Here is a 20,115-nt window from a genome sequence, read left to right as displayed (position 1 = left end):
CTCACTAACTCATGTGCTCGTTCTGATTCCTCGTAAAACAGAGGTCTTTGAAGAATCCCCCCCCACCCACACACACAAACAAACCTAATCCACTTTCTCAGAACTACTGATGAGGAGAGAGGCGTTCACCCACAGCATTGATCACCAGCACAGGACTAGTGACAACCCAAACACTGATATACAGAGGCTTAATAAAATCAGTGTGGCAGTATGCAACAGCAAGCAAACACAAAGAGAATTCTGGGACTTGTTCCACATACTGTGGTGAGCTCCCAGAATCAATTCCTCCTCCCTCATGGGTTGTTCTATCTCAGTTCCCTCTGATGGCTCTTCCTCCATGCCCAACCTCTAAATGTTGAAAGGAACCAGGAATCAGTCCCTGGCTAGAGCTCTTTACATTCCTGCACTTCATTCATACCCTGGTGGTCCTCCAGGACCACAGTTAAGCCACCATCTGCTGATACCCAAGCCTTTACCTCCAGTCCAGACTCAAGCCATGTGCTCCAACCTAGACACTGTTGTGCTTCTGAAAGTAAGCGCTGAGATCTGACACAGGTGACCCAGATCAGAAAGAGCACTCACTGTCATATTGCCTACTCCTTGCTAATTACTGCCCTGTTTTAGAAAAAGCAAATCATCTGCCCAGTCTCTTGGGCTAAAATTCATGGCATCATCTAAACTCCTGTCTTACAATTCTTACTTTTTATGGGTTGTACTCCCCAAACTGAAGCCTACATTACCACCCTGGATGAAGCCTGTAACCTGCTTGATTCCAGCAATTCCACTCTTGATCCTTCACCTGTTTCCCACACAGTGGCCAGGAGGAGCTTTTAAAAACACGCATTAGCTATTATCTCTTCTCCCAAACTTTCAGTGGCTTCGTATCTCACTAATACAAACCAAACTTCTTACCATGGCTACTAGGCCTCATGAGTTCCCCATCTGCCTGTCTAAATCCTGTTCCCTGTTTCACTCTGCTCCAGCTATACTGTCTGCTTTCCTGCCGCATGAACATCCAACCCCCAGAAGCCCATCCTAGGGAACTTTAAGTGGCAACCTAACAAAGCCTATAGTCACCAGAGACAGAGATCTCAGTTATGAACTACCTAGGTTAGATTAGCATGTGGGCCTGTTTCTGGGAGACAGTCTTGATGGTTCATTGAGATGTAGGTGGTCCTCAGCTGCATAAGAAAGCTATCTGATCGTGAAGCTGTGAGCAAGCTAGCAAGGAGCGTGACTCTTGTGATTTCTGTTTCAAATTCCAGCTCTGACTTCCCTCCATCTACTGTAACGAGGTAGTGTCAACCAAATAAGTCCTTTTATCCCCTAGGTTGCTTTTGCCTAGTGTTTCATCATAGCAACAGAAAAAAAAAACAACCAAAAAAAAAAACAGAGCCCTTGTCCATGGATGGCTTCCACCTGCAAAGTTTATCTGCCCTGCCTTCTGTTTTGGGACACCTCCTCAGCAGTCTTCCCTTGCAGCCTTGTCTACACACAATCCTCCCGGCCACACCCTCTCTGCCCTGGAGCTGCTGCTTGCCCTCAGCAGCTCTTATCATCACCAGTCATTACATTATGTAAGGATCATTTACTTGTTTGTTTTCTGCTTCTGTAGCTAGAATGTTCAGGGGAGGGAGGGTTGAATCTTATTCCCAGTGCCTGGGACACTCAGTGCTGGGCTCTCAAGAGGCACTCAGATATTTTCAGAAATGATTAATGGATATACACGTTGCTTTAGAACAATTTCTAAGATGGAATGCCACATCTTGAGAAGTCAGGGTCCAGAGAAGGGCTAGAATGCTCCGGGACGCATACGTGGGAACTATCAAAAGGTGGCGCGTCTTCTGGGCGTGGGGGACCAGTGGGCACATGGGAAATTTAATTTTCCATGATAATTTTTATAATGTTTGAATCATTTCCATGAGCACGGATGGATTGCCTTTTCAATTTAATAAAAAAAGAAAAAGAAAAAAAGAAAAGCAAAGAAAACCCTTCTGTCTGGTCCTTGTGTTCTAATTGGTCCAGCTGGTTAGCCTCCTTTGTGTTGGTAATATAACTCTTCCATCTTCCCACTGCCTCCCCAGCATCCTTAAGCTATCCCAGTTCTCCGAATGGGACCACCACATGTTGACGGATTTGGGGTTTGTTTCATTTGATTCTTCTCTCTTGTTCCCAAGGCCATGGCACTACACTATTCTAATGGGCTCTTATGACAGTGGCTCTAATGAAGGGCACCTTTCTGCTCCCTTCCCAGTGAAGCTGAAAGCATGACGGTCCCTGGCTAGTGTTCCCTGATTTCTTAGTGACCTCCTTGAAGGCCAGTTGCAGATTGTGCCAGCCTCATCCGCATGGATCATTAGCTGGAACAAAGTCCTTTGTAAAGGACAGCTGGAATGCACCTTTCAACAGGAGGTGGAGGTGTTGTGCCCTGCCCCACTGCTTGCCCTGCCTGGCTCCACACAACTGAAATCTATAGATGTCTTGTTCCAAGACAGGAAGCAGAAAGCAAAGCACGTTCCTAAGACTGCTCAGTGAGGTTTCGACTAAAACTCAGCTCTTAGTTTCATGTCTCCATGCTCTTTCTCTCAACATCTCCCATGCACACTTTCAGTCCAACCCAATTATCTTTCACCTTGTGCTGTCTGGTTAGCTTTTTGTCAGTGAGACACAAGCTAGGGTCATCTGGGAAGAAGAAATCTTAATTGAAAAAAATGCTGCCACCAAACTGCTCTATAGGCAAATCTGTGGGGTGTTTTCTTACTAATGTAAGAGGGCCCAGCCCACTGTGGGTGGTATTGGATTGTATAAGAAAAAAACAAACAAGCAAGCAAGCCATGTGAGAGCAGGCAGCATTCCTCAATGGTCTCTGAACTGGGTCCTGTCTTGAGCTCCTGACCTGGCTTCTCTCAATGAGTCACCATGGACATGGAAGTGCAAACTGAAGTAAACTCTTGCCTTTCCTACGTTGCTTTTGGTCACAGTGTTTATCACAGCAAAAAAAAAAAAAAAAGCAAACTAAGGCACTCCTTAGCTTCAGGTTTCTGAGGGAGGTAGAAGAAAGCCAGAGAAGAGGCAGCAAGTGATAGACCAGAGTACACCATGTGCTTCTCTGGTCTCTAAATGTGAACATGGGAGGGCAACACACACACATATATAATTACCCATATAAACCACATATATATTCATACATATACACACATAAACAATAAGTCCTTTTGACATAATGTGTATTGTCATATGTTAATATAATTTCCTACAACAAGAGTGATATAAGAACTGTATGTGTTAGCATTTTGTCTAGGCTCCGCCCCACAGTTACCTAGCAACAGCCAGGTGTGCCCGACTTGCCCCCTCCACTCTCTCTTGCCTTTTTGCTCTTGCTCTGTCCTCTTGTCTCCTTCCCCTCTCCCCTCACTCCCCTCCCCCCCTCCATGTGCTCATGCCCAGTCTCTACTCCTCCTCCCTCTCCCTCTCCCTGTCTCTCTCTGTCTCTCTCTCTCTCTGTCTCTCTGTCTCTCTGTCTCTCTCTCTCTCTCTCTCTGCCTTTCTCTATCTCTACTACACTCTCAACTCCTCTCCACATGCCCTGAATAAACTCTATTCTATACTATACTATACTGTAGTGTTGTAGTGTGGCTGGTCCCTCAGGGAGAAGGGATGCCTCAGCATGGGCCCACAGAGGCACCCCCTTCCCCCACACCTTACAGCACATCCACCAAACATATTCTCTCTCTATTTTTATAAAGCACAACAGTATGAGTGCAGACTGAGAGATGGTTTTATGGCTAAGAGCACAGACTCCTCTTCCAGAGGACCAAGGTTTGATCCCCAGGACCCACATGGTGACCAACAGCTGTCTGTAACTCCGGTTCCAGGGGATTCAGCGTCCCTGTCAGGCACGCATGTACACAGACATAAATACAGGCAAAACACTCACATACTTAAAGTAAATAAATCTCAAAAGAATTTAAAGAGAGTAATATTAGCCCAACTTAGTGCGTGAATATTTAAGTTTTAAAAGGTACCTGAACCTCAAGAAGATCATGCTCTAATGGGAGAGATTTGTGACAACAACACACTGTGGTGAGAATGTTTGTGAAAATAAAAGGTTTGAGAGAGCTTAAGGTAAGTCTGTCTAGAAGATTCCAAGAAGACCCAGAATTTGAGCTAGATACGGAGTCTGAAGTGGGCCTTTTAATTAGGAACATGTGGAGCCAACAGCGTGCACAGAAAGAGAACTGAGAAGGATAATTAACAAGGTCAGAGCAGCAATCCTTTCTAGCTAACCAATGAGACTGAGAAGGAAGGCCCAAATCCAAAAGGGCCTGAAGTAGTGCCGCGTAGGTGGGCTAGCATCAGCAACCGTGATCCTCTGATGCCTGAGCAGAGGTGTGGCGCACCCAGAAGGTTGCCTGAGGAAGCCTTTCCTCTCCTTGCAGCCGACAGATGAATAGGTATCTGGGTCTAGGTAGATCTGGTGGCTCTGAATATTTAATTAAATGAATTTCCTAAACACAGAGAGTATGATACATTTTAACGTGTTGCTCTCCCTTGCTATGGCAACTAAACCTTTGTATTTCAGAATGCTGAGCTCAAGCACATAGCTCACCTGTTTATCTTCAGAGAGAACAAAGATTTTCTGAGCATTAAACATACATTTTACAGGTAAAGCTTAGTAAAATGGCATTGAAATCCATATGCAGGGTATTCAGAGTGTAAGTACATACAGTGACAGGCAAGAAAAAAAGCACTTGGAAAGTTGTTATCTTGGAGCACTGTTATTAAAAGAACAGAATAGGCAGCTAAAGACTATCCTCCATTCCCTGGGTTCTTGACTATCAGTTGATGTCTGTGCTCTCCACTCACAAAGAAGAGGTAATACTGGCTGCTTCCTGACCCCTTATGGCTTCACCTTTCACCCCCAATATTCCTACCACCTACCACCAACATCCTAACCCAGATCTACTCCCAAGGCATCCATAACTGCCAAAGTATTTTTAAAAGCTATCCCTAAGTGGGACACAATAATAGCACACACTGATAGTCCCAGCACTTAGAAGCTTGAGGCAGGAGTATCACAGGTTTGGGATTAGTCTAGACTGTATAGAGAGGCCCTTTCTTAAAAAAAAAAAAAAAAGGAACATAAAATGTTTCCTTAAAGTGTGTGTGTGTGTGAGCACGTGGACACGCTCGCATGCACACACACACATACACACACACACACTGCCAAGAAAACTCTAGAATCAAGAGAAGGCTGCCAAATTTACAACAGCATGTACAGTCAGTCATCTACTCAGCCAACATCACAGTGTAGCCAACTTAAGCTGTGCCCCAGACCAACACTTGTAGGTGCTAAGAGAAGTGGCAAATGGCCTTACCCTCAGTGAACTCCACTTCTTGCTGCTTACAGTTCTGTAACTGCATAAATTGTTCAGAGAAAAGAATAACTGAGATTTGCAGAAGTTTATTCATTTCCAGACTAAAAAGTCTTATCCAGGGGAAATGTGAGGTAAGGCAAGAAAACAAAGGGAGGGGGGAGCCCAGGTGGAGGGGACATGTGTCACAAAAGTCCCTTTGTCTGATGGGTTATTGACAAAAGGAGAGGACATGTATTGGAGGGGAGAGGAGGGGAGAGGAGGGGAGAGGAGGGGAGGGGAGGGGAGGGGAGGGGAGAGAGGAGTACCTGGGGGGAGTGGGAAGGAGGAGTCAGAGATGCATAGGATCCAGTTGTATTATTTACATGTATGAAATTACCAAAGGATAAATAAAAGATACTTGTTTAAGATACCAAAGGGGTCCCCACCTTCACAGAGCAGGCAGCAGAAGCTACTGCAATGAACACATATGTGATGGAGACATAGGAAAAAAAAATTAAAACTGAGTTGTATGTGCTGTGGAGAGAGGCTGAACTGAGACACAACAGGTCACAAAGGAGGTGAGGTCCCGGCTGATGTAAGTGGCCTGTACTGCCACCTAAGGCCACAGTAATGTCTGAGGTCCAGGCTACCCCACCTGGAGGCCTGGGCCCTTGTCTGGGTCTGTTGGCCAACTGAGGCCTGGAGCCATGTTCATGGGTTCATGATCTGTGCTGTTGCCAGAAACCATGTGGAAGCCCATGGTCTTTGTCCCTAATAACTGTAAAAAAAAACAAACAAAGAAACAAACAAACAAAAACAAAAAACAAAAACAAGGAAGTTACTTTTGCAGTGAGAGCAATAATTACAGACACAAAATTGACTAAAAGGGGCATTGAAGGCTGTTGGTATCAGGCTCTGAACCCAGTGACATCACATCTAGGCAACCTTCACATCGCTGCCAAGGCAACCGCCATACATTCCCAGAACCCATCTGGCTACCTCACCTTTACCTGGGAAAGGCTACATCACCGCCCATATAAAACAGGCAGAACCTCCTGACCTCTCTCTCTCTTCTTCCTTCTCTTCTTCCTCTCTCTTCTTCCTTCTTTCTTCTTCCTATCTCTTCTTCCTTCTCTTCTTCCATCTTCTTCTTCTCCCCTCCCCATCTTTGCCCTGTCTCCTGAATAAACCCCACTTGGAACCGTTTGGTCTGGTGTGGTCTGTTCTAAGCTGTGCGTGGATGTCTATCAAAGGCTTCTGTGACAACCTCTACTCCCCCCATCATCCCTCAAGCACTGCCCCTCAAAGAGTAGCAGCTTTAACAGGAAGCCACTGAAGGGAACTCTTAGAAAGTATGATAAGAGTGTGGAAGTTAGCTCTCCACAGTTGATGGCTTCTCAGCAGGTAGGGAGGGTAGAGGAGAAAGACTCAGTCCTTGAGTGGCAGGCCACTGAGAGTTTGACCGTGTTCTAGTGGATATACAGATAAAGTAAATTGGACTTTTGGGGTTGTTCATTATTATTCGGTTTGGTTTGGGGGTTTTTTAATTTTTACCTTTTATTGGTTTTTGGGGGTCAGGAGGTAGGAGGTTATGAGGGTGGGGAGCAAACACGTGGAAGGACTAGGAAGTGGGGTGACTGGGGTGCATGATGCAAAATTCCCAAAGAGCCAATAAAATATGATGTTGAAAGAAGAAGAATCTATACGGAGGAAGCCACGTGTACAGTGGGAAAGTGTGCTACCACTCAGGACTCCCAGCGCTGAGACTCAGTAACTGAAGGCGAGTTACTCAACCTTAACAGGGGTTAATAACCTTACCTGCGAGAAGCTAGCGGAGAGTTATGTAAGGGTAACATATGTAAAGTGCTTCACGCTGTACGTGGCACTCAGTGAGTCGGTGACAGTCAGCTATGACGTGTCAAATGCAGCAAGCCCCCAAACGGAGCCACTGTCTGCTCTTAAGGCCATTTCTTCTGCACCTGTGTTCTCCATCCACGCAGTTTCCTCAGTCTCGGTGCCGTTCCCTCTCCTCCTCCCTCCTCTGTATCCACTATCACCATCACAGCTAGCATCCCTTGCTCAAAGATGCTAAGACGAGATTTATGCGAGCACTGATTTACCTTTCCTTGTGAGGCCTATGGTACTGGTGTCTGTGTTCACGTGGGTGTGTGCATGTATAGGTGGGTGCTTATACTGTGTGTGTGCTTGTGGGGCCAGAGGTTCACGTCAGGTACCTTCCTCAATTCTGCTCCAGCTGACTTTTAATGTAGTATTTATATTTGAGAATCTCACACATATATACATTTAATTATTGATCCACACCTCACCCCCCACCCCGTCCAACACACCCCTTCCAACCTCATGTTCCCTCCCATGTTGTTAATAACCCACAGAGTCGAGTTAGTACTGCCCATGTCTATGCAGGTCTGGGGCCATCCACTGGCAACATACCAGTGGCTACAACCCCAAGGAAAAATGGTTCTCCCTCCTGTAGCAGTCATCAACTGTCAAATAGCTCCTCAGATAAGAAGGGGGATTTCTGAGAGCCCTACACACACATGAGAGCTCATACACATCCGTGCTGGAATACTGACTCGTGTGATTTGTGTGCAGTTCTTGAGCAGATATTCACAACTGTTCTGATTTCCTGAGTGCTTCATTAAATCCATCTTCTGTAGCTATCTCCCTTACAGACTCAAAAGTCACTTATTCTCAGCAATCATGAGTCTTTGTATTAACTGCTGCACAAAGCAAGAAGAAATTCCTCTGGCCAAGGTTGAGCATGGGACAAATATATAGTGGAAGCATAAATATTTAGAGGGCAGTTTGGCACACGACCAAAGGTAGACTTTGACCAGATTTGTACTACTACACATGAATTCCTTACTGTGCACCAGGCCTCAAAGCGGGTAGTTACCTGTAACAGTAGTATGACTATTGCACTAATGGACACTGGCAGAGCAGTGGCATTCAGCATCCAGCAAGGGTGAGGCCATTGATGTCTCTCCTTCTGTCAGAGTACTGAGTAGCACCTCTGACACTATGAACGCTCAACGGGAGAGTCTGAGACAGTTTGAGACAAACTTCCCTTTGTCCTTCAACCAAATTATGTGGTGTATTCAGCAATACGACCTTATCATCCAGTCGTGATGCACGACCAAGAGCAGCGGCAACTGCCTGTGTTGTGTTGGAGGCCTTTGGCGCCTCCTTGACGATAACTTGTAGGGAGGTATCTCATCCAGAACTGAGGCTTTTGTTTAATACCTGTGTCTTCTGGGAGCAGCATTGTCAACTCATGCTGGGTACCCCCATCAGCCTTTTTAAAAAATAACTTTCGTTTTTACTTAGCTTACACCACAGTGGTTTTCCATAAGGCTTTCCCCCATCTCCTTAGTTAACTCTCCCCATCCGCTTCTCTCCCCCACCCCCGCCTTCACACTCCTTAAAACTTTTAGCCCCTATCTCATATCCCCCCTTATGTCATATCACAAGCATTATACTATCCCCTCTCTGCATTAAGTCCATTTCCTCTTCCTCCTTTTATGGGCTCTTTCTGGCTTCCTGATTTTTTATAGACACGCCAAGTTAAACACAAAGATCTAAAAATTCATAGCTGCAAGCGCCATATGAGAGAACACATAGCCTTTGTCTCTGTTACCTCACTTAGTATTTTCCAGCTCTACTCATTTTCCTGTGAACTCTATAATTTTATTTTCTTTACAACTGAATAAAATTCCATTGTGCGTATATGCCATATTTTCATTATCCACTCATCAGTTGAAAGATACCCAGACTGGTTTTATGTTTACCTCCTGCAAATAGAACAGCAACAAACATGGGTGTACACGTATCTCTGTAGTAGGATATGAAACTCTTAGTTAGGGTTTTACTCCTGTGGACAGACACCATGACCAAAACAATTAAATTTATAAAGGACAACATTTAACTGTGGTTGGCTTACTGGTTCTGAGTTTCAGTCCATTATCATCATGGCAGCTTCCAGGTAGCCATGGTGCTGGAAGAGCTGATAGTTCTGAAGACAAACAGGAGAAGACTGTTTCCCACATGGCTAGGAGAAGGTCTCAAAGCCCACTCCCACAGTGACACACTTCCACCAACAAGGCCACACCTCCCAACAGTGCCACTCCCAATGGGACAAGCATATTCAAACCACCACAGGAATCCTGTGAGTGCGTGCCCAGCAGTGATAGAGCTGAGTCATACAGGAGCTTTAAAGCTAGCTCTTTGAGGAACCTCCACACTGATTTCCACAGAGGCTACACCAATTTACACTCCTACTAGTAACTAATAAGGGTTCCCACTTCTCCACCTCTTCACCTATGCTGTAGTCTGGGCTCACACTCAGAGATCTGCCTGGCTCTGCCTCCAAGTGCTGTTATTAAAGGTGTGAAGTATTACTCGTAACCAGTCATTGATTCTCAGTTTATTAATATCTGCCCTGGTTTTAAACTTTTCTCTGACTATTAGTCTGGGATTGTCTTTCTCTTCTCCAAGAATTTAAATCAATAAATTACTTGAGATCTCTCTCTGTCTCTCTGTCTCTGTCTCTGTCACACACACACACACAAACCAGGCTAGCCTCAAACTCAAGATACCCACCTGCTTCCACCACTGCAATCCTGGGATTAAAGGTGTGCTACCTCTCTCCGTGATCTCCGCTTTCTTCATGTAAGGTCTTATAACAGCCCCCTTTGAACTGCTTCCATTGTATCTCATAAGTTGGGTATGCTTTGGTTTCATTTTCCTTTGATGCTAGGACAATGTTTTTATTCCCTTCTCAAGTTCTTTAGGAATTCATTCACCATTCATCTCTATATTGTTTAAGGTACACGACTGTGTATGCTCTGGATTTCACTTGCCATTGATTTGTAGTCTTATCCCATGATGGTCAGATAGAATACAAGAACTTACTTCTATTTTCCTGTATCTGGTAAGTCTTGCTTTATGTCTTAATATTTGATCTATTTTAGAGAAAGTTCATGTGCTGCTAGGGAGAAAAACTGTATTCTACAGTGTTTATATAGCACATTCTGTAGATGTCTGCTAAGCCTGTTTGATCTATAATTTAATTCAGACATTTCCATTTAATTTTTGTTGGGATGATCTGTCCAATGGTAGGAGTACTGAGGCCATCACTGTTATTTTTCTGGGATTATTCTGTAACTTTAGATCTAGTAGTATTTGAGTTTGGGGCATATATGCCTAATAATGTCCTCTTGGTGGATTTTTTTCCCTTAGTCAACATGAAGTGACCTTCTCTCATTAGTTTTGAAGTCTGTCTGTCAGATGTTAGAACAGTGACACCTGCTTGTTGCTTAGGTCCATTGTTTGTCACTGTCCGTTCTATCACTCTAAGATGGTGTCTGTCTTTAGTGGTGAGTCACATTGCTTGGGGGCAGCAAGTAAATGGTTCCTGATTTCTTCACACAGTCTTCTAACCTGAGCCTTTTAATGGGAGAACTGAGACTATTAAGAGTTATTACTGAAAGTTTTGTACTGACTCCTGACATTTTGCTCATTTTATTGTGTGTGGGTCCTGCCTGCTTCTTCTGTCATTCTAGCATGACTTATTCTTTCCTGTGCCTTCATGGATGAGTTTGTTTTTCTCTTCGGTCTGCAGGATTCCTTCGAGTATCTTCTGTAGAACTGGCTTAGTACTCATAAATTTCTTTAGTCTATTTTTACCATGGGAAGTTTCCTTCCATTAAGACATACAGTTTTACTGAGTACAGTATTCTAGACTGGCAGTTATTATCTTTCAGAACTTGGACTACATCAGTCCAAGTCCTTACAGCATTTAATGTTCCAGTTAAATAATCCAGTGTTATACTGATGATACCACTTTTACATATGGCCTCATGTTTCCCCATTGTCAGCTTCAATATACTTCATTCTGTATATTTAGTGTCTAGCTAGAATATGATATAAAATTCTTTTATGGTTTTTCTGTATAGTGTCCTAAATGTCTTCTATATGGACTGGCACCTCTTTTCCTAACTCTTGAGAAATCTTTTGTTATGATACCTTTAAAATGTTCGCTGTGCCTCTCTACTACATCTTTTCAGGGTGTGTTGAATTTATCTCAAGGTTCCCACTGACTTAATTATCTGATCTGTGTCCTTATGAGGCTGTCCAGTTCCTCCTCTTCATCGTCAAGCCCAGATGTGCTCTCCTCTCCTTAACTCTGTAGCTGAGACTTGCCATGGGTTTTTATCTGGTGTACTGTGCTTTTTATTTCCAGCATTTCAGAGTGGTTTTTCTCCAGTGTTTCTCTTTTTGTCGGTCTTCTTTCCTATAACCCATCAACTTCTTTATTTTGTTCAGCTGTCTGTGTCTTTGCACATACTTAAAATCTCTATTGTGAGTTTTCTGAGATTTCATCTAGCTGACTCTCAGTAGATGCCATTCTTTTAAGGTTAATAATTTTTGGAAGAGTTGTGCTGTCTTGTTTTTTCATGTTTCTTATGTTACTGTGTTGGTATTTATGCATCTGGTGTTATTTTGTTGGTTGGTTTATTTTTTTTTAATCAGCTATATTCCTTCAGTTGAAGTATTTGCAATGTCCACATGGGACTTGGATGAGTGTATAACTGGGAGATAATTCCTCAGTCTCGGAGCTCAGCGTGCCTGGAATAAGCTCTGTATTATTCTCCAAGTGGCCTATTACCTGAGAGAGCAACCACAGCTGCTTGCTATCCCCTCTCTGCAAATGTTAGAGTAGTTGATAGATTGCTGCCTATGTTAACTTCAGTAACCGCTGGAAGACAGACAGCCAAATGTGGAATACCCCCATCTCAGTGAACAAGATTAGAGAGGAGGGAAGCGGGGCGGGTTAGGATAAGGATTAAGTATTAGATGGGTTCTGAAAAGAAATATGGTGGGTAAGACAGCTGGGAGGGGAGAGCTGGGATTCTGTTAGGGTCCACAGATTTTTAGAGTGTGTTATATTCATGGAAGATTACAATCAAAAGAAAAGGAGGCATGGTGAGGATGAAAGAAGGAAAGACATAAGAATAAGAGAGGGAGTATAGAAGATGTGGCTGAGGAGGAGAGTGAAGACTGAGCTACAGGGAACTAGGTGGAGAAACAACAACCTGAAACCTAAGTGAGCAATATACGAACAAAACAAATGGAAAAGCAAATCCACCATGAAGCGTGTGTGCACGCATGAAAATTAAACAATAGGAAATAAAAAACCAACAAAAGGTGCTCGTGGAGCGGGTGCTGGCCTGGCTATACTGAGTTGAAAGGTGACATTCTCAGATCTCCCTGACTACAAGGTTCCGTATACTGCTGTGTGAGGAGGAGAGAGGAGAAACCACTGGTCTTCCTAGCTTGTGTTCCTGGGGTTCTGGGTATATGGGGGATTGGAGGGTCTAAATCCCTCCTGATAGGACCCCTGAACCTCCCTGTTTCCACTTGACTTTTTGAGGCAAGATCTCTCACTAAATCTGGAACTCACTATCTCACCTACACTGGATAGCCAGAAAGACTCCAGGATCTGCCTGTTCTGGCCCAATCCACTTTCTCTCAGGCTGAGGTCACAGATGTGTGCCACTGCACCCAGCTTTTCCCATGGATCCTAAGGATCTGAACTCAGATCGTCATGCTTGAGCATCAGGCACTTTACTGTGAGTCATCTCTACGACCCTAAGCCAACACTAGAAGATGAACTGCTTTAGCTGAGGGGGAATACCTCAGGTGATGTCACTAACATTAGCTCACTTTTGTATTTGAGGAAAGTGAATTTTAAGTTAAGAAACTTTAAGGCTATCCAGCTAAAGGAATGCTGAACATTGAGAAACACTATGTGGATAAAATTTATATGCTTCAACTTAATACTGTATTACCTCATTAGGCCTGAGGATTCTCCTTTACCATTTTGATCGACCCTATACCCTAACCATCCCCTTCAGCAATGACTTGCTCTGCTTAAAACAGTGCTGCACAATGGGTTACAGTTTAGGGCAATTTTGAGGAGCTTTGGAAGTCAGTTTGATGGGGAAGAATTCCTAAGCCTGAGAAAGCTCCCTCAAAGAGGGTGGGCACTTAGGCCAGGGATGGGACAGGACAGCAGGCTGAGTGTGAGGGACAGACGGACTGAAGTGAGGGAGTGGGAGTGAGAAGGGAAGAAAGGCTGGATGCGACAGACATTACCTCACCAGGAACACATACTCCAGGGCTGGAACTCGTCTTAATAATCCTGTTACTAGGGCAACAGTAAAAGAACCTATCTTAGAGAGAACCCAGCATAGCCTGTTTGTGCACGGAAGTAAAGAGGCTTCGAGTTCGGAAAATAGGTGGAAGCAAGCGACTAAATAATGTAACAGAAGAGGCTGGGCCTTTGGAGGGCAGGAGGAGGGGCTGGGCCTTCAGAGGGCATCTCCTTGGCCTTTGCCCTCTATAACAGATAGTAAAAACACATGGAGCTGGCTTGGTGGGAAGGCAGCCAGTAAGATTCCTGGCATGGAAACTGTTAACCTCACGACAGATCACCAGTTATATCCCTACTCCCTAGGCCAATCAAAGGACACCCACAAGTGGAGGTACCTTCCCCATCTGCCATCATGAGAACTCTATAGGAAAGTTCCTTTATTAAGGTAATGTCTGGCAGCAAAAGCACAACGCTTCAAAGCTGACTCATCACTCAGTTTGCCTCCAATATGGTATCACTGGGTAATGTGATAAAGGTCTGAATGTCTCAAAGGTCATTTCAGCCACTCCGAAGAGGGAAATATAGGAAAATCTATCCACGCAAGAGAAGCCTGAGGCCACTTAAGCTGAAGATCATGCTCTGCTCTGTGTAAGGCCCCTGGTGGAGTAAGCCTTCATTTTATGGCCAGGCTAACCAGAGTGTTCTCTTCCTTCATCAAGGCTATCAGGACGAGACAGTCTTGTTATTTGACTTATCTCTTTCATAGCTAGCCCAGTGGGGAAAAAATAGCCCTTAACTTTGAGACATTATGACTCTCAACAGACTTGGGCAAAGCTGATGTTGTCCTTTCTAGTCTTCTGAGATGCACACCTTGTGTCTGCACACAGGACCAGGTAGAGGAAGCCCCATCTAACATCTGCCAGTCACACCTACTCCAAGTTCTCTTCTTTTCAAACATCTTTCTTGAGGGCCAATGGAAATATGCAGGACTGGATTTTTTTTCTCAGTCCTCTCTTGAGCTATGGCTTCGCAAGCATACATGGGTTCTAGATCTCAGTCAAGGACCACACAGAGGTTTCTATTACCTTAGGGTTCCAGTTTCAAGTATTACTCTGAAGAAGGGTTGTTGAGGGCAGCACCCCTGGTTACAGAGAGAGTCCTACCAGGGCAGTCATGCACAGTACAGACACCAATTTTCCCAATGCACACAGCATGTTCTAGATGATCCTGGAAGGGATTCTGCCCTATGGGGAGGGTGAGTGCGCTATGAGGAAAGTGAGTCACCCCAGACAGCCACTGACAAGCTTATCACCATCTCTGCTCACTCTCTGTCTCTCTCTCCTCTCTCCTTCCTCCCTCCCTCCCTCCCTCCCTCCCTCTTTCCCTCCCTTCCTTCTTTCCTCCCTCCCTCCCTCCCTCCCTCCCTTCCTTCCCCTCTCTCTCTCCCTCTCTCTCTCCCTCTTTTCCTCCCTCCCTCCTTCCCTTCTTCCCTCCCTCCCTCCCTTCCTTCCATACATTTTTTGGGGAATAAAAGGTTAAGATAGTCTCTCACACTGCAGCCGGGCTGGTTTTAAACTAGCCATGATCCTCCTACCCCAGCCTCCTGAGTGATGGGCTGCACACATGAGTTACCATGTCTAGCTTACCACTCCTCCTCTGAGTAAACAAACTGCTTTTTCCTTTTAGATTCTTCCCCTGCACATGGAAGATCATTTACTGAATAGTCTCCAAGCTTACTACAAGAATGTAACTGGAGCTGGGTGGAGCTGAGGACATGGCACAGTTGGTAGGATGCTCACATAATATTCATGAAGCCCTAGGTTCTATCCCCAGCACCACATTAAACCCAACACTTAGGAAATGGAGGATCAGAAGTTCAAGGTTATCTTCTGCTAGTTCAGGCCAGCCTGACCTACAGAGACCTTGTCTCCTAAAATAAACAGAAAATAACAACAACAACAACAGAAGGCTAGGAATGTACCTCAGTGGGAGAGTACTTGCCAAGCACAAGGCTCTAGGTTTAAACCCCAGCACCACAACAAAATCAAATGAATGGCAACCAAAAAGAATACCAAGGCTAAACAATACCATAGGCCTTCTGAAAGACGAAGAGCCTCGGTGTATAAATTAGTTACAATTACAACCAGTGGCCCGAGCTGCTAGGTCAATTTATTCCACAGAATTAATGAAAACCATAGTGAGTGTTCAAGGCACTTGTGGGTGATGAGATTCGTAGTTAAGGCTTGTGCCTGGACCTCTCTGGCTCTTGTAACTTGTCTGTTCTGTAACCCTGGGCACTGGCACTCCTTAGAGTCTATCCCTTCATGTGTAAGGTGGGATCTCACTACAGGACTCATTGGGTGGCTAGGAGATCACATACCTGACAGTGGTAGATGGTGAAAAGCCATTATTGTCCCTTTAACAACTCTAGAAAGTCGATGCCCATCACTTCCACCAGAGGGGAACCTTATGCCCACAGAAGGAAGCAATCCTGCACATCCAAGCACTAAATAAAATCTACTGTCTGTCTGTTTTATTTTTTCAAGACAGGGTTTTTCTGTGTAGCCCTGGATGATCTGAAACTTGTTCTGTGGACCAGGCTGGCCACAGTTAGAGATGTGCCTGCCTCTGGCTCCCAGGTTCTGGGGTTAAAGGTGTGCCACCATCACCATACAGATCAATAAAATCTTACCCCCAAGTTACACTACACAGGCATCTCCCACACTAAATCTACAAGGCATCTGGAAAACCAAGCCATGATCTCTCCTTGACAGCTGCAGGTCACAGCCTTACTTCTCATCCTGAGGACATGGAATAGTCCTAGCCATGGTACATAGACCCATCTGTTCTGAGCTAGAAGTGGGATCCAATTCCTCTGCTAAACCTTGTGTACAGTTCTGAGGCTTCCCCCTGGACACTCCTGGATAATGAGTGCTGCACAAATGCACAATATGGAGGAGTCCTAAAAACAAAGGCATTCCTGGGGAGTGTAAGGAATTGGAGAGAGTTCCTCCAGCCTTTGTTCTGACAGGTGAGGCATCTTTGAGGGAAAAGATAATGGTAGTATATACCAGCTGATACTAAAGATAGACCCAAGGTATATATAGACGACTGTATTCATTCATATTTAGCCCGTGGGCCCCAATCCTCCCAGCATGCTTCAGAACTTCTTTATCTTTTCCACACTAACCTTATTTGTTTTTACCCCTTCCCTTAGCCCTTGGCCCACAACCACACTCATGGAGAAGACTCTGTTTAAGAAGAGCTGGACTAGATTAAAATCTGGGGCGAACTGGATACCCTACATGGCTCTTATACCAAAGACATCAAAATGTTACCTTATTTAATTATGAACTCATGTTTAAATGCTAGGAAAGTAAAAAAAGTATTGGCCTGTGTACCACAGATTGCTAACTCCACTTAAGGACTCGGTTGACCCCATTCGCACTTTTAAAACACTGGCATATGGATTTCTCATTGCTTTCTTCTTAGGCAAATAAAAGTTGCCCAAATCCACTTCCCTCAGCACCTGAAGCAAGACAGCTATGCAGCATTCTCAGCAGCAAGCGCACAGGAGCGGCTAACCCTCCGTAAGTGCTTGACTTGGCCTTAAGCGTCAAGCATCTGTCCTCCACTTTGACAACTGCTTCTCGTTGCAGTTTTCAAGCTTCGAGAGCCCTCCATGGCCTGTTCTATCTATAGGACAGAGGGCGGGGCACAGGGAAGTCACATCAGATCACCCTGGGAGAACTTCAGTGTCTCAGATACAGCACTTTGCCATGTATTACTTTCTCTGTCTTCGTGTTAGAAGCCGTCGTATAGTCCACCAGAGAGCCATCTGGAGGTATTCTAGAGGCAAGAAGGGACCTACGGTAAGGTGGGACTGTTCCATCAGATATAGGTAAAAGCAGGACGCTGCCTATGACCACTCAGCTGCCAAGACTGTACTGATAGGAGGGCCTAGGAGCTCACCTGACCGTCACTGGCCTCCTGGAAGAATGACCCATGGCTGCCTAATGGGCAGAGGTAGGCTGGTAAAAGAGCTTCATATCCTGAGAGGGCAGCCCAGCTGTAACTGGAGGGGTCTCTCTCTCTCTCTCTCTCTCTCTCTCTCTCTCTCTCTCTGTGTGTGTGTGTGTGTGTGTGTGTGTGTGTGTGTGTGTAAGGTCAGCCTTGGGTGTCTTTCCTCAGGTGTAACCTACCCTGTTCTTTGATACAGAGTCTCTTAATGGCCTGAGACTTTCTGAATAAGTATGCCAGGCTGGCCAGCCAGCAAGCCAAAATCCACTTCTGTCCCTTCCCAGTGCTGTGACTACAGGCTCTTTAACATGGGTTCTGAAGACTCAACTCAGGTCTATGTGGCAAGCACTTTACTGACTGAGGCATCATCTCTCCAGCCCTCTAACATTTACTCAGCTATCAAAATCAACACAATTTTAGAAAGCAGGTCTAACCTCTCCAAGAGCAATGCACCCATGAGTCTTGAGGCTTCAGGATTAGAAACTGTATGGCTACCTCAAACAAAAGGAATGACTGAGGTGGATCATTCCAGGGAGTTAGATGTGGCTGGTTAGTACCACTCCGTAACCTTTAGCATGGTTTATCTGAGGCTTTTAAAAGAGAGAGTGCTCGCCAGACAGTGGTGGTGCACACCTTTAATCCCAGCACTTGGGAGGCAGAGGGAGGTGGATCTCTGAGTTCAAGGCCAGCCTGGTCTACAGAGTGAGTTTCAGGACAGCCAGGGCTACACAGAGAAACCCTGTCTGGGGAAAAAAAAAAAAGGAGGGTGGGGTGGGGGAGAGTGCTCATCATAGTCAGTCAAACAAGTAAGGCCAGGTCTGATGCTACTGTCCTGGGGTCAAGAGTGCTGGAAAATGAAACAAGGGAACCTAGAGTCATGGTCCTCAGAGGAAAAGACTCTAGGAGAGAGAATGGTGTAAAAGGAAGGTGGAAGAGCTGGTGGTGTGGCTTACTGAGTAAAGCCACTCATTACCAAGCCTGATGACCTGAGTTCAGTTCCTGGGACCCACATGATGGAAGAGAGCTCCTGCAAGCTACCCTCTGACTTCCATGTGTACTTATGCCCACGCACACACTCCCCATAAATTCACACACAAACCACAAACACACACACATACACACACACACACACACTCACACACAAACAAACACTGTGAGTAAAACGTTCACCAAACAAAGAAAGAGTAGAGAGTCACAAGCAGGAGCTTTCTGTAAGCTTTGGAGGTCAGTCCGTGACCATCACTCCTGGGAACATCTCATGAAGCGTCCCTAGGACGCCTGACCTGAGCAGCATAGTCTGCAGCACTCCCAGAGAATACGGCCACTGTGAAGATTAATCTCATTCTATTATAGGTTCTAAATTTATCTCATATGCAATGTTCTAAGATTGAAGGAGGGGCTTGTTTATGTTATGTTTTTTAGACCAATTTTTTTTAATTATCAAGAAAGGCTGGCTTCCCTATCAATTAAACCTTGCTTCAATTAGGACAACTATCATTTAAGTCATTACATTAAGTGTTTGAAATTTCTGCTTGAAGAAGGTCACTTTCAATTTAGTAAACATCCCTAAGTCATCATGTTAATTCCCAGCCAGTCACCCTAGAAATGCTGAGTCAGGAAACATAACCAAGCATTAGCTAACTAGCCATGAATCCACTTGACTTTATTAATTTCTCTCTTGGCAGAGAAGCAAGAAAAGGAAGCAAACCCATCAGAGACATTCACGCATCATTCATTCAATAAATATTTATTAAATGTCTAGTGTCAGGCACTATGCTAAGCTAAATGTAGGTTTCATTGAGTTATTAATATTCCCACCTATATTATTTGTGAAGTTTTCTAAAGAATAAGGTACCACGTCCCATAAATAAACCATTTTAACTCCCAAGATGCTCTACCTTCATCCCTTATCTCGTGCCTTCCCCCACAGAGAGAGCTACACACCCCAGAGGGAGCTTCCAGACCCCATGCCCCTAGAGACTCTCTCATCTGTCAAGCACTTAATGAGCAGAAACTCACATAGAAACACTAGACCCGTACTCACCATGTTTAAAGTCCTAGGAAAATACAAGTAATAAGAAATTATTCATATAATCACACTCACAGGGGTTTTTTTTTGCTGTGCATTTGGGCTTTGTTTTAAGGGGAGTAGCTTATAATTGTTCAAAAAAGTTTTTTTAAATACTAATGTGTACAGGCATGTGTACATACGTGTGCACGCATGTGTGTGCGCGCGCACACAGACACACACTTACTTCCAATATAGACAAGGATGTATACAACCTAGAAATAAAACCTTAGAGTCTCACCTTATCAGAGGATTTATTACAAAAGAGGCAAACCCCTTTCCTATCTTCTAAAAACAACTGGTGTCCCTCAAAATTTAGAACCCAAGAAAAGATCTGTTCTGAGAGTTGATCATCAGAAAGAGTGATAGGACTGGAGACACCTCAGGTTCCCACTATGAATGAATTAAGGGCTCGGATCTAGCCAAATCTTCTCTGACACCTCCATGTAGAGCTGATATGAACACTCCAAGCATGCACTGACACATACACGCAC

Source organism: Grammomys surdaster, unplaced genomic scaffold, assembly GCF_004785775.1.
Source record: "Grammomys surdaster isolate TR1022 unplaced genomic scaffold, NIH_TR_1.0 130, whole genome shotgun sequence".
Lineage (NCBI taxonomy): Eukaryota > Metazoa > Chordata > Mammalia > Rodentia > Muridae > Grammomys > Grammomys surdaster.
Note: the sequence above shows the minus strand (reverse complement) of the source record.